This window comes from Elephantulus edwardii, unplaced genomic scaffold (assembly GCF_000299155.1).
Source record: "Elephantulus edwardii isolate Elephantulus edwardi_28Jun2011 unplaced genomic scaffold, EleEdw1.0 scaffold00241, whole genome shotgun sequence".
In the NCBI taxonomy this organism is placed as follows: domain Eukaryota; kingdom Metazoa; phylum Chordata; class Mammalia; order Macroscelidea; family Macroscelididae; genus Elephantulus; species Elephantulus edwardii.
In genome coordinates, this window is record NW_006399991.1 from 942,094 (window position 1) to 967,811 (window position 25,718).

At 43.0% G+C, this 25,718-nt stretch overlaps 2 pseudogenes; both read left to right on the top strand.

Annotated features, from left to right (window-relative positions):
* LOC102845934 overlaps nucleotides 1-25,718 on the top strand; it is a 62,514-nt pseudogene that overhangs the window by 1,364 nt on the left and 35,432 nt on the right.
* Nucleotides 23,076-25,426, top strand: LOC102868200 (annotated as a pseudogene).

Consider the following 25,718-nt stretch of genomic DNA (forward strand, 5'->3'; position numbering starts at 1 on the left):
TGATCCAGTCGTTTTTGGATAATCTTCAGCAGCATTTTGCTTGCATGTGAAATCAATGATATTGTTCTATAGTTTCTCCACTCTGATGGGTCACCCTTCTTTGGGATGGAACAAATATAGATCTCTTCCAGTCAGTTGGCCAGGTGGTTGTTCTCCAGATTTCTTGGCACAACTTGGTGATCACGTCCAGGGCAGCATCTCTTAGCTGAAATATGTCAATTGGTATACCATCTATTCCTGAGGCCTTAGTTTTTGCTATTTCCTTCAAAGCAGCTTGAACTTCTTCCTTCATCAGCATAGGCTCTTGCTCATATGTTGTTTCATAAAATCCTTCTGTGTCTGCCAATTCCTTTTGATACAGTGACTCAGTATATTCTTTCCAACTTCTTTTAATACTGCCTGTATCATTTAATATTCTGCCTAAAGCATCCTTGATTATAGCGACTCGAGGTTTGATTTTGCTCTTCAGTTCCTTGAGCTTAAGAAATGCTGAGAGAGTTCGGTCTTTTTGATTTTCTGACTTCAACTCCTTACACATTTCATTGTAATATTTTACTTTGTCACCCCGTGCTCCACAGTAGATGTATATATGCGAGTTTTGCAGAGAATGAAACAGAGCCCATAAGAAAAATTGTTCAGAATGAGAATTTTGAGACTTTATTTAAAATATGGAACTCTGGTGGCATAGACTGTAGGGAGTGATCCTATTAACCCAAAGGCCCCTCTCTGGTGGTTTGAACTGACCAGTGGTAACTTGGGAAAGAGATGTTCCATCTCCTCCTGCACAGTTTACAGCCTCAGAAATCCAATCGGAGGGTCAGCGATGAGTTGGCTCCCAATTTGAAAATAATGTTGCTGTTGTTGTTATGTGCCATTGAATCAGAACTCTAACTCTGTGGATTGGAAGAGGCTATAAATTGGATAGGAGGAGACAGCCCATCTTTCTCCCTGGAGCAACTGGTAGATTTGAACTGCTTGCCTTTGAGTTGGCAGCACAACTCCTTACCACTAAGCTACCAGAGCTCCCTTGAGAGCAATGGGAGAGATAGAAAGAAAGGCAGATATTTTTAAAGGTGCTTTGAGTTTGTCGTGTTGCTAAGAACCTATTAGCACATTTTAGGATTCGTTTTTATAATGATCTAAAGCTCCCTTCTGCTGCTCTTACCATTTCTTTGGGTGATTGGAGAGGTCTGCTGGAACAGCCACCTGACTGCCTAATTACAGCTGGTAAATTCCAGGAGGAGAAATACACCAGGATGTTTGTGATGACCAAGAGGGATCAAGATTGATGCCACTTTTGACTTCTCCCCACAGATGAAAGATCTGCCTTTGTTCCAAACTGCAGGTCAGCAAGCACTGGACTTACTTTTCCTTTTGTTGGAATTTAGCTTCACATCATTGTGGTGCTCTCTGGCCACAGGAGTTAAGCTCTCAACATATGTCTGTGTGTCTTAGTAGTTGTTATGTGCTGCCAAGTTGGAATGGACTCATAGCTGACCCTCTACTGGGTTTCCAGATCTGTAATTACGCAGGAGGAGATCACTCATCTTTCTCCAGTGGAACAGCTGGTGGATCTGAATTGCATGCCTTTGGATTGGCAGCACAGCTCCTAGCCACTGAGCCACCAGAGCTCCCATGTGTCTTAGTGGAGGTGGATATATGGTCTTCAGGAGTCTAATACTAGCTCATGCTTATGCAGCACTTGCATTATAAGCAAAAGAGAAAGACCCTGGGTTACATAGTTTGACTCAGTGACTGGGGAATGGCCATAGGTATGTCAGAAACAATCAGGTTGATTCAGGATAGAGCTGGATTCAGAGCTATTTTACATAGAGTACATAAGGTCACTATGAGTTGCAGGCAACTTGATGGCACATAACACCACCATCACCACACTATGCCCACACTACTTCTAGAACTTTACGTGTTTCTTTAATCCCTTGTGACAACCCTGCCAGAAGACTACAGCAGTACCATCTCTGTTTTGTTTTCCATCCCAACAGTAGCAATCGTAGTCTGGATGGTGACCACTTCTGTTGTCACTCGTCATTGCGCTTGTGTAGAGGTACTGGGTTACCATCTGTATTGGGACCTCCTTACCAAGGAACCTTGTTCTCTACACTGGTTTATACTCATAACCTTAATGGTAGTTGGAGGTATAGGCAATTAGTTATGAGTGAACTCTGTTCCCAAATGTGTCTCTAAATCACATTTGAAGGTTATTTGGAGCAGATATGAGTAAGAGCCTATGGTGATGAGGGAGGAAGTTCAAGTTGCTCTGAAAGAATTGGCAAAAAACAAGGCTCCAGGAGTTGACATCATACCAATTGATTTATTTCAACAAACAGACGCTGCCCTCGATGTGCTCACTAAGTTGTGCCAGGAAATCTGGAGGACAACCACTTGGCCAACTGACTGGAAGAGATCTTTATTTGTTTCTATTCCAAAGAAAGGTGACCCAACAAAATGTGGAAATTATCGAACAATATCATTGATATCACATGCAAGCAAGATTCTGCTGAAAATTATCCAAAAACGTTTTGGAATAATATGTCAACAGAGAACTGCCAGATATGCAAGCTGGATTTAGAAGAGGTGGTGGTACTACAGATATTATAGCTAATGTTAGATGGATCTTGGCAGAAAGCAGAGAATATCAAAAGAGGTGTCTATCTATGCTTCATTGACTATGCAAAGGCTTTTGACTGTGTGGATCACAACAAGCTGTGGCTGACTCTGAGAAGAATGGGAACCCCAGAACACTTGATTTTTCTAATGTGAAACCTATACTTGCACCAAGAGGCAGTCATCAGAACAGAGCAGGGAGACACTGGATGGTCCAAAATCAAGAAAGGGGTCAGTCAGGGATGTATTTTGTCTCCATACTTTTTCAGTCTGTATGAAGAACAGATCATCTGAGTCGCTGGGCTGTATAACTACGAATGTGGCATCAGGATTGGCGGAAGAATCATTAATAACCTGCGTTATGCGGATGATACAACCCTACTTGCTGAAACTGAAGAGGACGTGAGACACTTGCTGCAGAAGGTCAAGGACTGCCGTCTTCAGTATGGATTGAAGCTCAACATCAAGAAAACAAAGATTCTCACCACTGGGCCAATTGGCAGCATCAGTATGGATGGTGAAGAGATTGAGATAGTTAACAGTTTTAGTGTACTTGGCTCCATGGCCAACATTCTTGGTAACAGCAGCCAGGAAGTCAAGAGATGAATTGCACTGGGAAAGTCGGCTGTGAGGGACCTCTCAAGAGTACTGAAGAGCAAAGATGTCAGACTGGAGACCAAGGTATGCCTGATCTGGGTTATAGTCTTAGCAACTACGTGCTATGCGTCAGAGAGTTGGACAGTGACTAGGGTAGATAGAAAGAGAATTGATGCCTTTGAGCTGTGGTGCTGGAGGAGAGTGTTGAATATACCATAGACTGCTAGGAGAACAAACAGGTTTGTCCTGGAGAGGGTGACGCCGGAATGTTCCCTGGAGTCAAGGATTCTGAAGCTTCATCTGACATACTTTGGGCATGTTGCAAGGAGGGACTGGTTTTTGGAGAGGGACATCACGTTTGAGAGAGTGGAGGGATGGTGCAGGAGAGGAAGACCCTCAATGAGATGGATCGATTCTGTGAGTGGAGTGGTGGGAATGAGTGTGTTTGAGACAGTGAGATTGGCACATGATAGAGCGGCATTTAGGGCTCTTGTCCATAAGGTCGCTATGAGTCGCAAGCAACTTGATGGCACATAACAACAACAACAACAACAAGAACATGTGCAGTTCTCACTTAGTATTACCCTGGTGACTTCGTATGTTACATGTCGGGCTAGTAACTGAAAGGTTGGTGTTCAAATTCCCAGGTTTCTTCTCAGGAGAAAGTTGGCTCAGGGTAGAGCAGCATTCAGAGCTATTGTGCATAGGCTTGCTATGAGTTGTAGTCAACTCAACAGCACATAACAACAAGAATCCACAACAAACTCATTTTTAGGATGTGAGAACTGATTGATAGCTGACCTTCTGGTAGGTTCAGAAGCTGCAGATTGCACGTGGAGATGCCCATTTTTGTCCCTGAGATCTGCGTTTGGATTAAAAGCAGCAGAGAGGCACAGCCTTTGGGTGACTAGTGCAATCTGTTGTGGACTACACTATCAGAGGCCCTTTGCCAGAATCTGCAACTTTGCACACTTAATGGAGGGTCAACATGAGCAGGAATTAATGTTGAGGACAGTAGGTTTGGTTGTGGTTAGTGCAAGAAAATACCTGAAGGCTTTGCGATGATTTAAGAGTTGCATAGATTACTGATGAGGGTGATTGTGAGGATTCCAGTTGGGGTTGGTTCATGTATTTCAAAGTGAGGGCAATTAACCTAATGTTAAAGAACAGGCTCAAGAGAGCTGTCATCTGGCCACTTCCTGTGCCCAGTGTTTAGAGTGAGAGTTATGTGTGGTTCTGCAGGGAGATGCTCTGCTCTTTCCCATGTCCTGATGCTAGTGTTCTACAGTAACCACAGGTGTGCAGAGACATAGTGAGAACAAGAATAAACACTATGTAGGAAACACTCAATATTAAGAAAAATCCTCACTGCTGGACCAATAGGCAAGATCTTGATAGGTGAAGAAAATATTGAAATTGCCAGTGATTTGATTTTACTTGGATTTACAGTCAACACCCATGGTAAGAGTCAAGAAATCGAAGTGCTAAAGAGCAAGGATGTCTGTTTGAAGACTAAAGGGAACATAATCCAGGCCAGTCTTTCCAGTTACTTGCTATGCATCTGAAAGATTGAAAGGGTCTAAGGATGACAGAAGAAGAAATGAGTTTCTTCTTTGAGTTTTGGCCCATGGACTTCCAAAAGAACAAAACAGTCTCTCTTGGAAGAAGTGCAGCTGAGCTGTGCCTTAAGCAAAGATGGTTAAACTTTATCTCATATCCTTTTGGCATATTGTTAGAAGGGCCAGTCCTTGGAAAAAGATATCATGCTGGAAAGATGGAAGGTCAGAAAAAGAGAGGAAGACTCCCAAAAATATGGACTGACAGTGACTTTATCAGTGGACTGAATCCTATCAGAGATGATGAGACTGGCATAGGATAGAGCATGGTTCAGGTCTGTTGTTCATTGGGTCTCTATGAGTCTTAGTTGTCTACTAATGAGCACCTAATCATATCAGTGAACACTCACTGTGTTCCAGGCTCAGTGGCACACCCCCTCTGTACAGGATCTGTTGCCTCTCAACAGCAATCTCATAGATGTGAGACATGAAGCCACCACTACTAATTGAGCATGGAAGCTGTGGGTGCCAGTCTGTAGGGAGCTGCACTGCCAACCCAATGGTCAAGTCTCTCTGGAGATTTAAATCCACCAGCAACTTCTTGAGTGAAAGATGGCCAGTCTCCTTGCCATGCAATTTACAGCTTCAGAAACTCACTGGAGGGTCAGCTCTGAGTGTTTCAATTTGACAGCAGTGAGTATTAATTGAACACTTGTGTGACAGGCAGCAAGTGAAGCATTTGAAAGAACACATTTTATCAAAAGTTTCACTCAAGTGGACCCCAGCTTGCAGTGATCCTGGCTGTGTCAGTGTAGGCTGAGCTGTGCGCCTGGGGATTTTCCAGCTTTCTTTTATGGAGATTGTCAGGCTGATTCACTGCTGGATGATCTTGAACCACCAGACTTTGAGTTAGCAGCCAAACGCCTTGATTGTTTCTAGCAGGTGGACGAGCCATCTTCACTGTTCAGGGACTTGGCAAGCACTGTTTTCCTGTTTTATAGATAGGGGGGCAATAGATACGGGGACAGAGTTCAGGGAGGAGGGACAGCTCATCAGGGACTTGGCAACACTGTTTTTGCCCATTTTATAGATAGGGGAACAGAGCTCAGGGAGGGTGAGTAGCTCATCAGGGATTTGGCAAGCACTGTTTTCCCTGTTTCATACATAGGGAGACAGAGCTCAGGGAGGGTGAGTCGCTCATTATGATTCTGGCGTTAGTCATTGAGCCACGGGTCTAGTCTTGGTGGCTTTAACCTACAAGTGATGGCACTCGGACATCTTTTAAATGGCTGGAGAATTTTTCTTACTCAAACTGGGACAATGAGGTAAAATGAAAGGGAGAGCTCTGGTGGCCTAGTATTAAGGAGCTGTGCTGTTCACTTAAAGGTATATGGTTCAAATTCACTAGTTGCCCTGCAGGAGAAAGACAATATCAAGCCATATTTTATATTTTTAATTTTTTATTGGTTTTCACATAATCATTCATATATATCATATTTTGTACATGTACTTTGTGTTTTATACATTCATATACATTATATATAAATAATACATGTTAATACATTGCTGTGTGCTTATTATCACCGTGTCTTTTCAAGCCCACCTTGAACCTTTCACGTTACTTCACTCCTCTCAGCACTAACTTGTGCTATCCCAGTGATTCTCCCCCTTCCCCATTTTCTGCTCCCATCTCTTTCTCTTCCCTTTTGAACATTTATTCATATCTTATTCATTTGTTCAACTGTTTTCACAATAGTGGCTTTATGCAATATTTGTCCTTATGTGACTGAGATATTTCACTCAGCATAATGTTCTCTAATTTCTCCCAAGTTACATAGTATTTTACGAAATCATTGCTCTTTAGGGCTACATAATATTCCATTGTGCAAATGTTCCACGATTTCTCAGTCTATTTCTATTCATTGATAGGCAATTCAGTTGTTTCCATTTTCTTTCTGTTGTGAATGTTGCTTCTATGAACACAGGTATACATCTGTCCATTTGTATTTCAGTTTTGATTTCCTTGGGGGTATATTCTTAGTGGTGGAATACCTGGGTCATATGGGATTTCTATGTTCAGTTTTTTAGGAAATGCCAAACTATCTTTCAGAGTGGTTGTACCATTTTATAATCCCACCAGCTGTGCATAAGAGTTCTAATCTCTACTCATCCTCTCCAATAACTATTTTTTTGCTGTGTTGTTAAAATTTGCTCTTGCTGCTGGAGACGGTATCTTGCTGTTTTAGCCCAACTTTTATTTTTTCCTCTTCTGCCTCTGCAAACTTGCTGGAGGGTCAGCTATGAGTTGGCCCCAACTCGAAGGAATGTAACAACTACAACAACACATCATAATTCTTATTTACTTGTTTTTCTAATAATTAATTTTTCCACAAAAATAATTTACCTGTGTTGACGCATTTCCCCAATAAATAGTATGAATGGTTAACTGGTGGTATGCCTCACTCAGCGGCTGCTGTTCCGTAATAGGGGAGATAAAAAGTGATCTCTCTGTCCAGGGGAGTGTGATGTGGGGTGTGGGAGAGAGGCAACCCAGCCAAAACCCCAGCCACCACAGGAGCGAGTATCTCCCTTCACTGATTTCCATGTTTCCTCCTTCATTTCCTCTTTTAAAATATTACAGCATCTCAAATGAGCCTTCTCTCCCTCCAGGGCTGTTCAAGCCTCTGGCTCTTTCTAGTTACTCATCTATAGTTTGTTGAGGAAGGCTGCATGGGTGCGGTCATGGTGCGGGGAGTGAAGAGGTAAGAGAGAAGAATTTTATTTTCATGTTTCATAGTAATTAGCAAAAAAGTAAATGAGGTGAGTAAGTGAAGGAGGTCTCTGGCAAAGCCACCTTATTAGTGTTTCTAGCACTGGCCGTTCTGTTGATCTTTGACAAGCAGTTTCAATAATAACTGACACACATGGTGTGCATTATTTAGATCTAGCTTCAATACTAGCATTTGGCTGAGGCAAACTTTCCAAAAAGAAAGTTTTGGCAGAAGCAACAAACCCCATTTCACAGGACATATCCGATGTTGGCGGCATGGAGGGCCCTGCCTGGTCTCCCCTGCTAGCCACATTTCCTCTGTGACTTACAGTCCTTTTTCATTGGGTGTTATCTCTCCACCAATGTGGGTTATATTGTTGTTTTGTTTCATTTATTGTTATTTCTTTCTACTTTCTACCATCCTCAGCTTCAAGCAAAATGTCTTTGAGATGTTGTGGCTGGCCCCCTAAGACCACGTGGCCCCCGGAGAGGTCGGCATGTCCAGTTCTGTTTCTGAAAAGCCTTAGCACATGTTAACAAGTTTCTCTGTGCAAACACTTTTCAGAGAATTTTTTTTTAGGCTTCAAGAAAGTATTTCTTGGCCAAAAAGAAAGTATAAGACCATATACTCTAAAATTTGAAATCCAAGTTAACCTTTGTGTGATAAATAGCTTGTTGGTTTAGTTCAACTCCGTCTTTAATATTGTAAGTTCTAGTTAAACTTACTATTCTTCTGCTCTTCTTTCATTTCCCTGGGTATTCCCCCCACCTGTCCCAGGTGGATTGCGTGTGTGTGTGTGTTTTTTTTATTTAATTTAATTTTCTTTAAGTGAAAGTTTACAGAGACTTTGGATTTACACCCATTCATTATTGCACTTTTCTCCCTGCCCAGCACTCTCCTCCCAATTCACTTTTCTTTTTGAAATGTAAAAGAAAAAATTCTTTCATTGTTATTCAATCCCTCTCGCCAATTCCACTCCATTATGCTACCTTCTTGGAAGGAGGAGTGGCATCCACTTCCATAATAGCTTGCCTCCAGAAACCCGATGAACCTGGAGAGAGGATGAAAGGCATCCAAGCATCAAGGACTCTCCTTCATAGGGTCGCTATGAGTCACCTGCGACTCGACGGCAGTTAACAACAACAACAACATGCTACCTTCATTCTGGACTCCTGTCATAACAAAACACCTAATCATATATCCCTTTTAAACGGTTCTCTCCCTCATCTGTTTCAATGCAGTATGCATTATTTATCCCATCTTTCTCAGTCTCCTCCCAACCTCTATATCAGTCCTCTTTTATAACAGTGGCATATTTCCATATTTGTCTTTTTGTGACTGAGATATTTTATTCCAGGGTCACTCATTTTGTGAAATATTTCATGAGTTCCTTGTTTATCAGTGCAGCATAGTATTCCATTGTGTGAATATACCAGAGCTTCTCTATCCATTCATTTGTTGATGGGCACTTAAGTTGTTTCCAATTCTTTGCTATTGTGAACGAAGCCGAAATAAACATAGGTATGCATATATCTGTTTGGGTGGCAGTTATTGTTTCTTGATGGGATATTCCCGGTAGTGGAATTGCAGGGTCAAATGGTATTTCTCTTTGCAACTTATTGAGAAAGCACCATACAGCCTTCCAGTTTCTCCACAACATCACCAGCATTTGTTGTTTGCTGTTGTGTTAAATTTTGCTATTCTTATTGGGGTGAGATGATAACTCATAGTTGTTTTGATTTGCATCTCTCTTAGAGCTAGGGATTTTGAACATTTCTTCATGTGTTTGTTGGCCGTCTGAATGTTGTCTTTGGTGAAGTGTCTGTTCATATCCTGTGCCCATTATTCAATTGGGTTATTTATCTTTATCTTGTTGTGGTGCTCAAGTATTTTATAAATTTTAGATATAAGTCTTTTATCTGACATGCCACTACCAAATATTTTTCCCCCAATCTGTGGCTTCCCTTTTTACCCTTGTTGGAGAAGGTTTTGGATGTGTCTAGGGACTTGATTCTTAAGAGGTCCCATTCATCTATTTTATCCTCTCCTGGTTGTAGATTTTTCAGGGTGCTTGGAAGAGTGTTTATGTCATGGATTAGGACTTCTAGAGTTCTTATAAGCTTCCCTTTAATGAAGTTTATAGTCCTTGGCTTTAGTTCCAGGTCCATGATCCACTTTGAGTTGGTTTTTGTATATGGAGTGAGGTGTGGACCTTGCTTGAATTTTCTACAGATAGTTTTCCAATTTTGCCAGCACCATTTGTTAAAAAGTCTATCATTTCCCCTCTTAACTGATTTCATCTCCATGTCAAAAATCAGTTGACCATAGGTAGATGTGCTGATTTCCGGATTCTCAATTCTATTCCATTGATCTATGTGTCTGTCATTGTATCCATACCACACTGTCTTGACCACCAAGGCAATGTAGTAGGATTTGAAATCAAGGAGTGAGATGCCTCCCGCCTTATTTCTCTTTTTAAGGAGTGCTTTACTTAGTTGGGGCCTCTTTCCATTCCAAATGAAATTGGAGATAGCGTTTTCCATCTTGGGAAAGGAATTGGCATTTGTATTGGGATTGCATTGAATGTGTAAATTGTCTTTGGTAGTATTGTCATTTTCACAATATTGGGTCTTCTATCCATGAGCAAGGGATATTCTTCCACTTCTCCAGGTCTCTTTTTGTTTCTTGTAGTAATATTTTAAAATTTTCTTTGAATAGATCCTTTGTGCTTCTGGTTAGATTTACTCCCAAGTATTTCATCTTGTGATTAGCAATTGTGAAGGATATAGTTTTTCTTAGCTCCAGTTCTGCATTCTCTTTGTGACTGTAGAGAAATTGTATGTTTCTCTTGTATCCTGCCACTTGAGCAGGGGGTTTAATATCCTTGATACCAGCACTCAAGAAATCAAAAGATGCGTTGGGAAAATCTGCTGTCAAGGACCTTTCAAAAAGGCTAATGAGCATTTTAATGTTAGTTTAAAGACTAAGGTGCTCCTCAACACTCATGAGCTTTTCAATTTCTTGCAATGCTACTGAAAATTGGATAATGACTAAGGGCAAGGACATAACAGAAGAAGAATTAATATTTCTGAGTTGTGGTGTTGAAGAAGAGTACTGCCCTTGAATGTTCTGTTCTTCCTTGTGAATGCTGTATGTGGAGTTTGGGAGGGAGAAGTGTGTGGAGAACTAACCTACCAAGGATTTTGAGGTTTTATTCTTGGGTTATCTTTGTCTGCGTGGTGCAAATAGTTAACTGAGAGGTTTTCATCAGAAGAAAAGCCAGTTAACCTGTTTGCAAGAAGTCAGCCGTTGAAAACTCTGTGGCACACAGTTCCACTCCAGCTCACATGGCATCACTGTGAGTTGGAAGAGACTTGGTGGCTTTAATTTTAGTCTAGAAACATGTCAGTGTGAAGTAGTTTAGAGAGAGAGAGAAGTTAACCTTTCCCCCTCTCCCCAATCTTCATCCTTTCTCTTTTTCTTTTTTTTAAAAACACCTTTTTGTTGTAATTCAAGTGAAAATTTACAAAACAGATTGGTTTTCTCTACAACTAATATGCACTTTGTTTTGTGACATTGATTGTATCCCCTACTATGTAATAGCACAGCTCCCACTTCCTCCCTGTGTATACTTCTTTCCCATCCCTTTCTGCCTGCTGAGTTTACCTGTGGATAAATGCTGCCTTTATGATCTTCTATGGTTTATTGTTCCAGAAAGTACCTGCCTGGTTTTATTGTACACCTTTTATGCCCATCTACTGACAAATACATTCTTTTGTTTTTCCTTTTTAATTTATTTATTGTAAAAAAAATGTATGGGGATCCAAGGGGCAAGGGGTGGAGCAGAACAGTGAGGTTGGTTGGGATGAAATCACAGTACCTCCAATTTAAAAACTATTATCTGCGGACTAAATCCCCACCCAAAGAAGCATATGAATGCTTTTTGAATAAAGGATGGGGTTACCTTCAACTCAAAACTTCCCATCTAGGGGCTTTCAGGGTAACTGACCCTCCAGGAGGTTTTCAGAGACATTGTTTGCCTTTCTCCCTTGGAGCTCCTGCTGGATTGTATTAGGGTCAGAATCAGTCTCCAAGTCCAAGGTCAACCACTTTGCCAAAGGAAAGCCATTAGACATTAAAGCCAGGCAGGCCCAGCCCAACATCATGTAAAAGAAAGACTGAAAATAGGAAACACCCTTTATCTACTGGAAATTGGAGACCTACATTCCAGATTGGATTATTAATCTAAAAAGCAATTTACATTCTGGGCTGAGCTGAAGGTGAGATTTATGAATGAAGGTCATAGTGTAACTGTGGCTACATGAAATTGAATCAGAAGGCTCTTTGACTGCTCTTTTTTTAACATTGAAAGTGTTTTATTTTAATTTTTTTTTCATTGTTGCAGATTTTCTTCCTCCTCCCTTCTCCCTCTCAAGGCTACCCTGTAGTGCGCCTCTTGTTCCAGATTGTTCTCATAAACATAAAACCTAATAGTATATTCCTTTCGGACACTTCTTCCCCTCATTGTTCCAATGCAGTGTTAATTATCTATGGATTCTTTTCCCATTCTCTCTTCAACCCCCCCCCCCACGTGTCTGTCCTATTTTCTAACAGCTGGTATTATGTAATACTTGTCTGTCATCTTTGCTGAGAGTTTGTGACATCACCTGTATATGTGGACTCATCCAAGCAGCTGTTTCCCTAGTACTCCATGTGTTGAATCCAGGAACTGAAATAAGTCATGGAAAACTCCTATAGCCTGTTGCTGTTTTGCTTCTGTGCAGGAGTTTGTAATCCACACGCTGTGTGAAAATCTGAGGAAGATGTACATCAGTAATGCCATGCATGGAAACTATGCAGCTGTCTTTGCCCAGCTCATTATTGGTGGAAGATCTCAGGGTTTGTCAGCAGCAGAGGAAAATGAAGGTATTTACTCTACCAGTACTATTTGCCCATGAATACTCTACATTAAGGGAGCTAAGTGGAGCAATAGGGGTTGTTGGTGTGTCAGAGTTAGTGAGACTGGCTCAGGACAGGGAAGGATTCAGAGCTGCTGTGCATAGAGTCACTACATTGCAGGCGATTCAACAGTACGTAACAACAATAACATACTATGACAGGTTTGGAAGCAAGAGTGTCATCCATTTCTTAAATAACATGCCTCCGTAAACTCTATGAACTTTGATGCATATCGATCATTGTAGAAGGGCTTCAGGTCTTTTGTTCATGGGGTTGCTATGAGTCATGCTTGACTCAGGAGACAAACATCAACAAAAAGAACATGTGGTAAGAAGTGGCAAGAAGCTTCATTGCCATTCCAAAAGCATACAGTTCAAATCCACCAGCTGCTCCAGAAGAAGGATTGGAAATTTCCTCTTACATGATTAAACTGCCTCTGAAAACCCAGTGGAGGGTCAGCTATGAAAAACAACAACTCTACATTAAAACTGCACTGAAACAGATGAGAGAGTGAATAATTTAAAAGCAATGTATGAGAGTCCACAATTAAATTGCATAGTGGAATGTACTTGGGGCGGTGGGAGGGGTGTGGGGGGATTGTCTACCAGGGAGGGAATGTTTCTTTTACTTTTGAAAGAGAGGAGCGAACTGGGTGGTGGTGGGGGGGATAGGGGGATGGCTGGGCGGGGAGAGAAGTGCAGCAATGAATGAATGAAAATCCAAAATCTCTGTAAATGTTCATTAAAGTTATTAAAACAAAACAAAACAAAAAACCAAACTTCATTACATAGACCTGATTATTCATATTGTTGTTTTTGTAGTATTGGTAGGAACCAATTCATGGCTAAGCCTCCAATGGGTTTTCAGAGAAAATAAATTGCAGAGGAGGAGATTTACCATCTTTCTCCCCTAAAGCAGCTGGTGAACTCTAATTGCATGCCTTTGGATTGGTAGTGCAGCTCTTTACCACCAAGTCATCAGAGCTCCCTTGGTTATATGTATGAGTGTGTGTATGTGTGTGTGTGTGCAAATTCAGTACATGGTTATGTATGATATAATTTACCAAGCCATTCTGACACTATCTGCTGTTATAACAGTACACAATCAAAGAAATAAGTTTGTTTGGGGATCAAAATAATTTTGTCCTGTTTTATGAAGCCAATAAAACTTTGTCTTCCAATGTTTGTTTTTAACAGTTTGATAACTCTGTCCTTTTGTCTTTCTCAGGGCCCCACTGCTTCATTGTGTACTTTCAAGATGAAGGTGGAAACCTGTACCCAGGCATGGCAGCAGTTGATATGATTCATGAAGAAGGTGAGTCCCGAGCCTGCCCATCATTCTGCCCGCATTTGCATTCCTCACACCACCAACCAAAGGGGAACCTAACTCAGCAAGTCTGTGAAGGCAGAGAAAACGGAGAAACAGTTTTGATTTTGAAGTCTAGTTTCAAACTTGTTACATAGAACTGTTAGGGGCTGTTGTAGACTGCCTTTCCTGAATATGCATTGGCCTTGTTTTATTCAGCTTCTCTAATTTTGTCCTGACCTTGATCTGTCTCCTCTCTCCTTCTTAGACTTAGGAAGACTCTCTCCCTTCTGTGCCCCTATGCCCCTAGCTTGGTACTTGTGCCAGTTAGGTCTCACTGCATCCTGAGTAGACAGCCATGCCTGTGGGCCCCACTGGTCATCCCCACAAAGCCCTTCAAAGGAAGGGGTGGCTCCAAGGAATCCATTACTGTAATATAATTCTGCCTTTTGGGGACCATAGGCCCCATGTGTTATAGGGTGGGATTGAGTATCATCAGGTGTTCTTGTTTATGATCTTAACAGAAGCAGATTGCCAGGCCTTCTGCAGTGCTGCTGTGTGGATTTGTACCATCAACATTTTGGTTGTAGAGCCAAGGTTAGAGCACTTTTGTCACCCAGGCAGGGACTTTGGGAAGGGTGGTTGTTGTCGTGTCAAGTTGGCATTGACCCACAGCTGACGGTGCAGTAGGTTTTCAGAGGCTGTAAATCACAGGGAGGAGATTACCCCTCTTGCTCCCACAGAACAGCTGGTAGATTTGAACCACGTGTCTTTGTGTTGGCAGTGCAACTCTTTACCTCTAAGCCACTTGCACTACCTTGAAGAGGGCGAGAAAGAAAGAAAAAGCAAGGGGAGAGAAGGTGGAGGAATGCAACCTCCTCCAGGCCTTGGGCTTGGGCGGTGGAGGAGCTGTGGGAACGTGGGTGGCTGTACAAGTGCTTTTAGTTCACCTCAAGAGGGACATGCACCCAGGCAGGGCTCGGCATCTTCAAAGTGCATCATGTGTCAAATCTTATTGTGCACAGAGGGGCCAGCCTGCACTTGTGAAGTGGTGCCAGGAATTTAAAACTCTGGCAGCATTGGAAAATCTACTTTGATTTCCTTGCAAAGTTCCTAGATGCAGGCTTGTCCTTGTCCAGGAGTGAGGTTCTAAATAAAGAAATGTTCTAAATCAATATGTTGTCCCAGATTGAATCTTCTTAAGTGGTGATGAATAACAAGTAGAGCCTAACCTCCAGCAGATGTCGCTGGGAGACAGGGATCTGATTTCAGGGATTGCGTGATCCTGCCCACTCAGTGCTGTCCTTGTGGCCATTTACTCTAAACTGTTAGGCATCTGCTTTCACGAAGTCCCCCAAGCACCAAGAGGGAGGAGAAATTGGGGATCTGCTTTAGTGAGGAGAGGGAGCTGCTCCTGCCTTCTCTGCACTTGGCCTCGTGTTAGTACCTCCTTTCATTTGCCTAATATTTTCTTTTTCCTGATTGCAGCAACTTCTTGGAAAGATGGGCACCCCTCAGGTACCCCCAGGTACCCACCTGTATAGGAAAACGTGTGTGTGTGTGTGTGTGTGTGTGTGTGTGTAAGTCAGGCCAAGGACACCAGCACATCACTTCCAGGAGAAACAGACAGCACACCCTCCTGACCTAGCTAACAAGCCTCAATGACTCCGAAGTAAGAAGAAAGGACTTCATTCCATGGAGACCAGCCAGGAAATAACTTTGCTGATGAAGTGGTTTCTCCCTTTGCACTCTCCCTTGGCTTTCTGTTCTTCTCCCCTTTCATTTCTGCCACTTTAGGTCTGCCTGGTGTGGATAATATTTGACAAGGTCCAGGAACCAAGGGAGAACCTGCTGGGGAAGTGAGTGGTTTTTGTATTAGTTTGGGTTTCCTGTTATATGATCTCATAGCTCTTCTACGCTGGCCTGGTTGCTGGTACCATGTCCAGGCTGCTGTCCTCTGACCATTCCTGACAACTCTTTGGAAAGTAGAGATAAGGAAATAGAAAAGCAAACTAAACTCACAACAGCAGCCTAAAGTGATCCCAAATGCTCTTAGTCACATGTAAAGCCTTGGTGTATTTCAACACATCCTTCACTACCTAGATAGAGAAGGAAACTTGCTATTTGCTTTGTTGTTGTGTCTAGAAGGGGGCTTGCTATTTACTTTGTTGTTGTTTTGTCTAGTGAGTTGGACTGACCCATAGCTGACGCCCCAGTAGGTTTTCAGCAGTAAATTGCATGGGAGGAGATTGCTCATATTTCTTCAGCTGGTGGATGACGTTGATTTTTCAGGTGACCCGGTGGCCCAAACCTGGGGTCCTTGTGAGGAGGGTATAGAACTGGGCAGTGTTTACCTCTGATTCACACAGGAGGGAGCTCCCTCCTCAGCAGCAATGTTAGAAAGTGCCTCACCTTAGGGTTGAGCCTTCTTTAACCTCACTGATGAGTCACTAAGAGAGGACACTGAATGTTGTTGTTATGTGCTGTCACGTGGCCCACAACTCATAGTGATCCTATGTACAACAACCCTAAACTCTACCCTCTCCTGTGTCAATCTCACTATCACGTACCTCCATTACTCCAGTCATTGAATCAATCCATCTCTTCGATGGTCTTCCTCTCCTGTGCTGTCCCTCCACCCTCCCAAGCATGATGTCCCTCTCCAAGGACAGGTCCCTCCTTGCAACATGTCCATAGTATGCCAGACGAAACTTCAGAATCCTTGCCTCCAAGGAACAGCCTGGTTTAACCCATGTTCATTTTCTTGGCAGTCCATAGTATATTCAGTACTCTTCTCTAACACCACAGCTCAAAGGCATCAAATCTCCTTCTGTCATCCCTAGTCGTTGTCTAGCTCTTTGACACATCGCAAGTGATTGCAAAGACCATGGCCTGTATCAGGCACACCTTAGTCTTTAGAGTGATATCATCACTCTCTAGTACTTTGGAAAGGTCTCTGACAACAGACTTTTCTTATGCAATTTATCTTTTTTATTTCCTGGCGGCTGGTGCCAAGAGTGTTGATTGTATACATCTGGCCTTATCTGTCCACGGAGCGGTGCTTATTACAATCTTGGAAACAGCGGCCGCCCCTCAACCCTACCACCCTCAAATGAGGCAATAAATAAACCCATTTCTGTTATTGTTATAAGTTACTGTCACTACCAGTAAGTGGTAATGACCCTGTCAGTCACCAACAAACCATGACAATTCCATGGCAAGTCCATTGTCTGGTCCTGTGCTATCCCGTGAGGGGCTGTAGAGCAGACAGTGATCTGTTATGATGTCTGCTTTTCCTTGACTACGAGGATGGCACATGGTAAGGCAAGGTTCAGATCCATTGTTTATAGGATCGGTCTATAGGAACTTGATAGCACCTAATAATGGCAATCATTGGATGTAGTTCATCAATCCTTTCTTCTTCTTTCATTGCTGTTGTAGTGGAACCAACACATAAGTGACTATAGATTTCTGAAGCTCTAAGTCACATGGGAAGTGAATGTCCATCTCTTTCCCAAGGAGCCACTGGTGGATTCCAGTTGCTGAGATGTGCAACCTTTGAGTTAGCAATGTGACTATGCCACCAATGGCTCTTTAATCTTCATCTGGTGGCTCTGCTAAAAGACTTCAATGTTTCAGCAACATTCAGACTCTCACTTACAGATGAGTAGTAGCTGTGCCTTGAGGTTCTTTGGCCAGAAGTCAGAAATATAAAAAGAAATAGGGAAAAAACAGGACAAGAAATAATCAAAGAGAAAGCCACCTCAATGTCCCAAAATAAGGAACTGAACATTGATTTAACAGTCTATCATGGTGCCATTGACAGTAATAATTTCCATGCTTATTTATTGTTGCATGTAAACATTTTATCTGAAAAGACTGCCAAAAGATGCTCTTTGCTGAAGCTGAGAAATAGGAATTATCTTTCACTTTCTCAGCAACATTTCACATCTGTGATAAAACTTTGACCCACAGCTATATTTAAATCTATGAAAAGCAAGCCCTTTATCATTTTACTACTCTCTTTTACCTGTAAGATCTTGCCAGCATAAAAATGTGGTAACAGAAACCAGACATTTACTACCTGGTTGTTCCTGTTATGTGCTATTGAGTCTACTACGACCCTATGAACAATGGCTCTGAGCCTTGCTCTATCCTGAGCCAACCTTAACATCTCTGACACACCTGAACCCATTGCCACAGTCACTGGGACAATCTGTCTCATCCAGCATCTTCCTCTCCTGAACTGACTCTCTTCTCTTCCAAGCATGATGGCTTTCTCCTAGGACTGGTCCCTCCTGGAATCATGTCCAAAATATGTGAGATGGAGGTAACAGACACCAAAGGTTTAAGAAAACGTATAGGAAACAAATGTTAAATGGACTAAATCATGTTCATTAACTTCCTGCATCCTCATGAGTGGGTAGGAAATAAAACAAAACCAGCAACAGCATAGTCATATTTTGCTGGATGGTAAAGCTCCTCAGGCCCTTGCAAAGCCACCCATGCCATGATAGCAGAGAACCACAACCTTCCTCTGGGTGCTTGGCCATGCATGTCCCGGTCACTTGTCTAAGAGATGAGGAAGGTGAACACAGATGAGCACAGCTTTCCTCAGGACAAGGACCTCTCCTCACTCCCTTGTGAGACCTGAGTGGTGGGAAGCTCCACTCGTGTCCTGACACTCATAGCAACCCTTTCTGACAGAGTTGAACTGCCCCTTAGAGTTCCTAAGCCCATGAATGTTTACAGGAGCAGAATGCCTCATCTTTCTTCCACAGAGCAACTGGCGGGCTAGAACCAAGGACCTTTCCATTTGCAGTTGAACACTTAACCCACTGTACTGCCAGGACTCTGCATCCATGCCTTGAACCCACCGCTGTCAAGTTGAATCCTTCTCATAGCAACCCTCCACCAAGTTTCCAAGGCTATAAATCTTTGGAGGAGGAGGTGGCCCAACTTTCACCTGCAGATGTGGATCTGAATTGCTGACCTTTTGATTGTTGTTAGGTGCTTTTGAGTTGAGTATGACTCTTAGTGACCCTATGACCAAAAGATCTGAATCCTGTTCTATCCTGCACCATCATCACACGTCCCGACACACAAGACCCCATCAATCCACCTAGTTGAGGGTCTTTCTCTTCTTCATTGACCCTCCACCCTTCCCAGCATCATGCCCTTCACCAAGGAATAGTCCCTCCTAGCAACATGACCAAAGTATATGAGGTGAAGCTTCATTGTTCTTGCTTCCAAAGAGCACTCTGGCTGCACCCCCATATATTCATTCTCTCGGCCATCCATGGAATGCTCAGTGCTCTCCCCCAACACCACAGCTCAAAGACATCAATTCTTTTTCTGTCATCCTTTTTGTTGTCCAGCTCTCAGATGTAATCAGAAAGACTATGGCCTGAATCAGATGACCTTAGTCCTGAAACTGACATAATTACTCCTCAATAATTTGGAGAGGTCCCTAACTGCAGATTTTCCTAGTTCAATGCTTCTCTTTAATTTTCTGGTGGCTGGTACAGAAGTGTAAATTGTAGATTCAAGTAAAATGAAGTTGTTGACAGTTTCAATCTCTTCTCCATCCATCATGATGTTGCCTATCCGTCCAGTGGTAAGGATCTTTGTTTTCCTGACATTGTGATGCAATCCATAAAGAAGGCTCAATACCAGTGCTCCAAGCCCTCGCTCTCCTCACTTTCAGCAAGCAAGATTGTGGCATCTGTAAAACGCAGGTTATTGATGAATCTCCCTCTAATCTGGATGTCACACTCCTCTTCACAGAGTCCAACCTTTCAGACAATTTGTTCAGCATACAGATTTAATAGGCATGAAAAAAGAATACAACCCTCACACACTCCCTTCTCAATTGTAAACCATGCAGTGTTCCCCTACTCTGTTCGCACAACAGCTTCCTGGCCCAAATATAGGTTCCACATGAGCACAATTGAGTGCTCTGGCATTCCCATTCTTCTGAATGTCCGCCACAACTTATTATGATCTACACAGTCAAATGTTGTATCACACAGAGCCAACAGGACTCCTTCATTCATGCTTTATAAATTAGAAACCCAGACTCAATCAGCAAGAAAATTTACATTGTGTTACAGTATCTGTGGAACAAGAGAAGAGAGTCTTTCTTTGATAAGCTTGATTTGATGCTAAAACTTTTCAGTTACCATCCAAGCTGTCCTCACAAATACCAGAGAACAGCAGTGGAAGATGTTCTCAGAGGTTATGCTATAGGATTGAAGGAAGAGCTGCAGTACTGGATATTGATTCATCTTCAGATTCAAAATAGGCCAATAAATTGATGTAAACATTGAAAGTAAACTGTCAGAAATCCCAGGTGACTTTTTTTTCGTGGAAATTGACAAACTGATCCTAAACTCTTAAGGAAATATGAGCAACTTAAAATAACCAAAACCATCTTGAAAAGGGATAAAGTTGAAGAACTTACACTTTCTGCTTTGAAAACATATTGTTAGATGGTGGAGCTAGGAAGAAATCAGTGAACGAGAGAAAAAGTTTAAAAGCAGCTTTATTTATTCAGGGGAACTCCCAGGTAAGGTTCCTCATTCTAAAGATGAAGACTGAGGAAGTCGCACCTTCAAGCATATTGGGGAGGGTTTTGGTGTTTTGTTTTTTGTTTGTTTGTTTGTTTGGTTCTGACAAAGCTTTCTTTATTGCACTCCATACAAAACTGACCACACTGTGTGTACAAAGACAAAGATGCTCAGGAGAGCAGGGAGCCTATCCCCCCCTGGGACCATTCTTTGCCTGCTCTGAGCCTGGAGGAAGCATTCTCCACTGAGCCAGCACCGGTTTCTGCCCTTCTGAGGTCCAGTGTAGGTGATGAGGACGGTGTTCTGGATGGCAGTGGGAGCACCGTGTGTCTGGGCTGCTGCTGGTAGCTGGAATCTGCCAGCCAAGAGGTGCTTTGGTTTGCTAGCCTCAGGACATGGCTCTCCCAGGTCCTGGCACACAGGGGCTGGGTGGCAGGGAGACAGAGAGCTGTGGGCATGGGGAGGGCAGAACGTGGGTAACGTGATTCTGATGGGAGAGCTGTAAAGAGCTGGTGGGCCAGGGGCTCCCCGGGGTCATTCCTGCCTACGTCTCTTCCTGCCCCTAGGTCGCCGGCACTGCCTGCCCAGCTGTTCCTTCCTGGCAGCGCTGGTGGTGAAGGTGACACACTGGGCATCCAGAAAGTCCAGCAGCCAACCTGCAGCCATGTGGATGCCATGTCCACGCAGTTCTGTGCTCAGCTCCACCAGCTCCAGAGGCTGGTACAGCCGGACCCTGCAGTACAGTGCTGGCCGTGAACGAATGAAGTGCCACACTGCTGCTTCTGTGTTGGCCACCTTGGCTGCTGTCTGTGAGTTGGTGACCCAGTCCTCACCATCATCGCCTTCAAGACTCAAGGGCTGCCCCGAACTCGAACTCCTGGCAGGAAGAGCTCTGGGAAGCCAACGGAGCCATCATTGCTGTCCATGGAGGTGACCGCAGACTCCTGGGAAGCTGGGAGCCAGTCATCCCTATCAGAGCACGCAGGCCCCTCCATGGGTGGTGGCATGTGCTGTGGTTGGAGGCTGGCCTCTGGCTGTCTCCTTTTACACCGGGGACTCTTGACCCCCTTCATTCCAGTGGGTTTTTTGTGCCTTTAGTGACTGGGGCCAACAGTGGCCTCTGCTGGGGGCTGGCCACATGTTCTTGAAGTCCAGGACAGTGTGGGCTGGGGGTACCTGTGAGGACAGGATTTCGTCCTCTGAGTCTGAGTCCAGGGTCTGGTGAGTGTACTGGAATATCTCCTTCAGCGTCAGGACCATCTGGCGCTTGGGCAAACCAATCCAGCTCTTTCTTCAGTACTGTAGTCTCCAGGATGGAATACTGTGGCATTGGGGTGATGGGCACTTTTGGGGGCAAGTTCTTCTTCTGATAAGTCACTTGAGGTCCCTCCTCTGGCCTAGAGACTTGGCATTAACTGAGCTAGGCAGCCAGGCAGCTGCAAGACCCCAAAAGGGAAGGGTTTTTATAATGGAGTCTTCAGGGAAAGAAGGGAGGGACATTCCACTGTGATTTATGGTTCATTCCTTAGTTTTTCTAAGTGGACAAGGCTATTCACTCTTCTTATTAGTGTTTGAATTCTTCATTCTCTGCCTCAGGTGCACCCCTTCCATCCCACTTGCTCCCCCTATCCAAACTTAACATCCCAGCCTGTTTAGTGATAAAAAGGGCAACATATCTCTCTTCTAGCTACTTCCTGCTGATCAGGGGTGAAGGTCTGGGGCTCAGAGGCTGGATTGGATTGTCCTGGGATCAGTAGCCAAGCAGTAATATGGGAGTAATAACAGCTGGTCCACTGTTAAGTTGGTCATCTCTTTTTTTTCTGAAGCAAGAATTTTAAAAAGCAAGGAAGAATTAGTAACAATAGACTTATGATTACTATTGGTCCTAGAAAAGAAAGAACCCAGGTTAAAAATGGGTTCTTAAGCCAATTTGGGAGAAGGCTTGTGGTCTTCTGCCTGTTTTTTAACTCTTCAGTTAATTTTGTTAGTTTAGAAATGTTTTCTTCTACCCGTACTGATTTGTTCACATAGTAGCAGCATTCCTCTCTCAAGAACAAGCAGATGCCCCCTTTTTCAGCGGTTAGGAGATCTAGTGCTTTCAGATTTTAAGAGTGATCTGTGCTAGCGATGTCAGCTGACATTGGAGGGAGTCTAGGGAGGCTGATATTGTTTAAAGGGCTAACTGCAAGCAATCTTCAAAATCCTGGGCCAAAATAATACTATAGCCAAGAGCTCCCCCTGGCAGTCTTCCAGCAGTGGTAGTAGAGGCTATACTGAATCTGACCATTATTGGGAGAAATGTCACTCTCTTAGTTTGGGGAGTATGAAGGAGCCAGGTTAATTCTGATTCACTGTACAAGGTGAGCTGGGGTACAGAGAAACAGGGCCCCCTTGTGGTGAAATTTATGCATCTGTGTAGGTCACAGTGCACCAAAAGTGTTGTCTTGGTTCAGCTATGGTGTGCGAGGGGGATGTGTCCTGTCATGGAGCACTTAGTTTGGGCTGATGAAGTGTCTTGAGGCGTTTTGGTGAAGTGTGGTCTAGAGAAATTGATTGGTACTACTGCTAGCAAAGGTCATTGTAAAGAGGCACACAGGAAAAAAATGGGAAAGGTTGGTCACTATCTGACTTTGATTAAGAAATAGTAAGGTGTTCCAGATCTACCTTTACTTCACCCTCTCAGCTGGAGAAAAATGGTACTGCAGATTAGAATTTGTACAATTGGGCTCCATCAAATAAAGTCGAAGCTAAGGATCAGTAGAAGAAATTTGGACTATTGATATGAAGAATTTTCAAACTGAATTATGAAAATTAGTTGCTAGTATGGGATCTATAAATATTTTCTGTATACCAAAAGATAAATGTAAGGGAGATAATGTCACAAGTGACAGAGTCATGTCATGTGTACCTGAACCATATGTCTTATTGATTGGTAATAAGGTAATCACTGGTGATTATCCAAAATTTAAGTAAGTTGTTCCTGTAAAATTTCTAACTATATTAGCTCTGTTACCAAAGATGTTTCAGTTATTTTAAGAATCCTCCTCTTGTTATGACATTGGTAAAGTTAAATGATATTTGGTATGATAATGATGCTTGCAAATTTTAAAAGTTATATAAGTTATCATTAAGAACGAAGAGAGCTGTAGGACTTGTTATTGTAGAAATTGTTTCTCTTATCCCTATGATTGCTGCCATCTCTACTTCTGCTGTAGCTTCAACACAAGAAGTCCACACGCCTAAGTTTTTAATTGGGTTAGTGCATATTGTGACAAAATTTAAAGCAAAAGAATGTATAATCAATCAATTATGGCCTAAAAGTTAAGGTCACTCCTTTTGGAGGCCCCTAATAGGCTTCCTTTTGCTTATTTCTTTTGGCCCCTGGGAAATTCAGAGGCTTACACGCTTTATCAAGCAGCAGGTCAAGTCCATAGCCTCCCGTCCCATACAAGTCCATTATCAAAGACTGCAAATGGTCGATAAAGAAAATCCTTGATGATACAGGCTAATAAACCGGGCAGCCAGAGACGGGTAAGAGTCACCTGCCCCTTTTTCAACCTAAGACAGGCACCCTGCCACAGCTGCTGGGTTAGCCCATGACGGGTAAGATCAATAGGTGCGGTGTCCAACCTAAGACAGGCGCCGGTTTCATACATGGTCAAACAGGAGAGCACCAAAGGTAATCCTGTTGCGCTTTTGTAGTCTTCAAATAATTATTGAAAACAGGGAGGATCTGTTGGGAGCTGCTAGTTCAACCTAGCTGAAGCCATTTTATAATTCTCTAAGGACATGTTTGGACATGTTGCCCCGGGAGGATAGGTTTCAGTTTACCCCACCCTGGGAGGATAGGTTTCGGAAAACGCCCTGCTAAGTTTCTGTTAACCAGATAATTTTCAGATTACTAGAAATGACATGATGCTATTCTCCCCCATTGCGTACTTCTCCTCCCCCCATTGTGCTCCTGTATACAAGCTGTAAGTGCTTTCAATAAAATGAAGACTTGATCGGAGATTCGACTTGTCTTCCTGCTTTGTGTGCCTCCTGTCCCCCCCCCCCAATTCTCGTTGTTTCCCTCCTAGGGTCACCGCTGAAGATCCCCGTGGGCTGGGGCACCGCTGATGATTCCAAAGTGGTCTGTCGCTTTAGTGTTAAATTTGGTGCCACACTCAAAACCAGCAGGCTTCCTTTATAATGGGCTAAAGAACTCAAAATTGATGTCATTGGTGTCATCTTCCATGTGGGAAGTGGCTGTACCGACCCATTGTGCAAGAAGAGACCTTTGTGCAAGCAATATCTGATGCCCATTGTGTCTTTGACATGAGAGCTGAGGCTGGTTTTAGGATGTATCTGCTTGATACTGGTGGTGGCTTTCCTGGATCTGAGAATGTGAAGCTTAAATTTGAAGAGATCACCAATGTAATCAATCCAGCATTGGACAAGTATTTTCCATCAGACTGTGGAGTAAAAATCATTGCTGACTCAGGCAGATACTGTGCTGCATCAACTTTCACTCTTCATGTTAATATCATTGCCAAGAAACTTGTATTAAAAGAACAGATGGGCTCTGATGATGAAGATGAATCGAGTGAAAAAACCTTTATGTATTATGTGAATGATGGGGTATATGGCTCATTTAATTGCATCCTTTAAGATCATGCACATGTAAAGCCCCTGCTGCAAAACAGACCCAAACCAGATGAGAAGTATTACTCATCTAGCATATGGGGACCAACATGTGATGGCCTGGACCGGATTGCTGAGCGCTGTAACCTGCCAGAGATGCGTGTGGGTGACTGAACATTGTTTGAAAACATGGGTGCTTACACTATTGCTGCTGCCTCTACTTTCAAAGGATTCCAGAGGCCAACTATCTACTATGTGGTATCTGGGCTGACATGGAAACTCATGCAGCAAATCAAGAACCATGAGTATTCCACTCAAAGTGGAGGAGCAGGATGTCAGCACTCTGCCCTTGTTTTGTACTTGGGAAAGTGGAATGAAACAGCATCTAACAAGCTGTGCTTCAGCTAGTATTAATGTGTAGATACCATTTTGGTAGCTGTTGATGCCAAGTTTAGCTTGAATTAAGGGATTTGGGGGGGGACCATTTAACTTAAATATTACTAGTTTTGTGTCTTTATATGAGTAGGGTGGGATAGAACAGATGCAACAGTATGGAAGACTAGGCAATGGGGTCACACTTATCTGTGTTCAAATAGCAAAAAATAAGGCCCCCGGAATAGATGGTATACCAATTGACGTATTTCAGCTAACAGATGCTGCCGTGGATGTGCTCACCAAGTTGTGCCAAGAAATCTGGTGAACAACCACTTGGC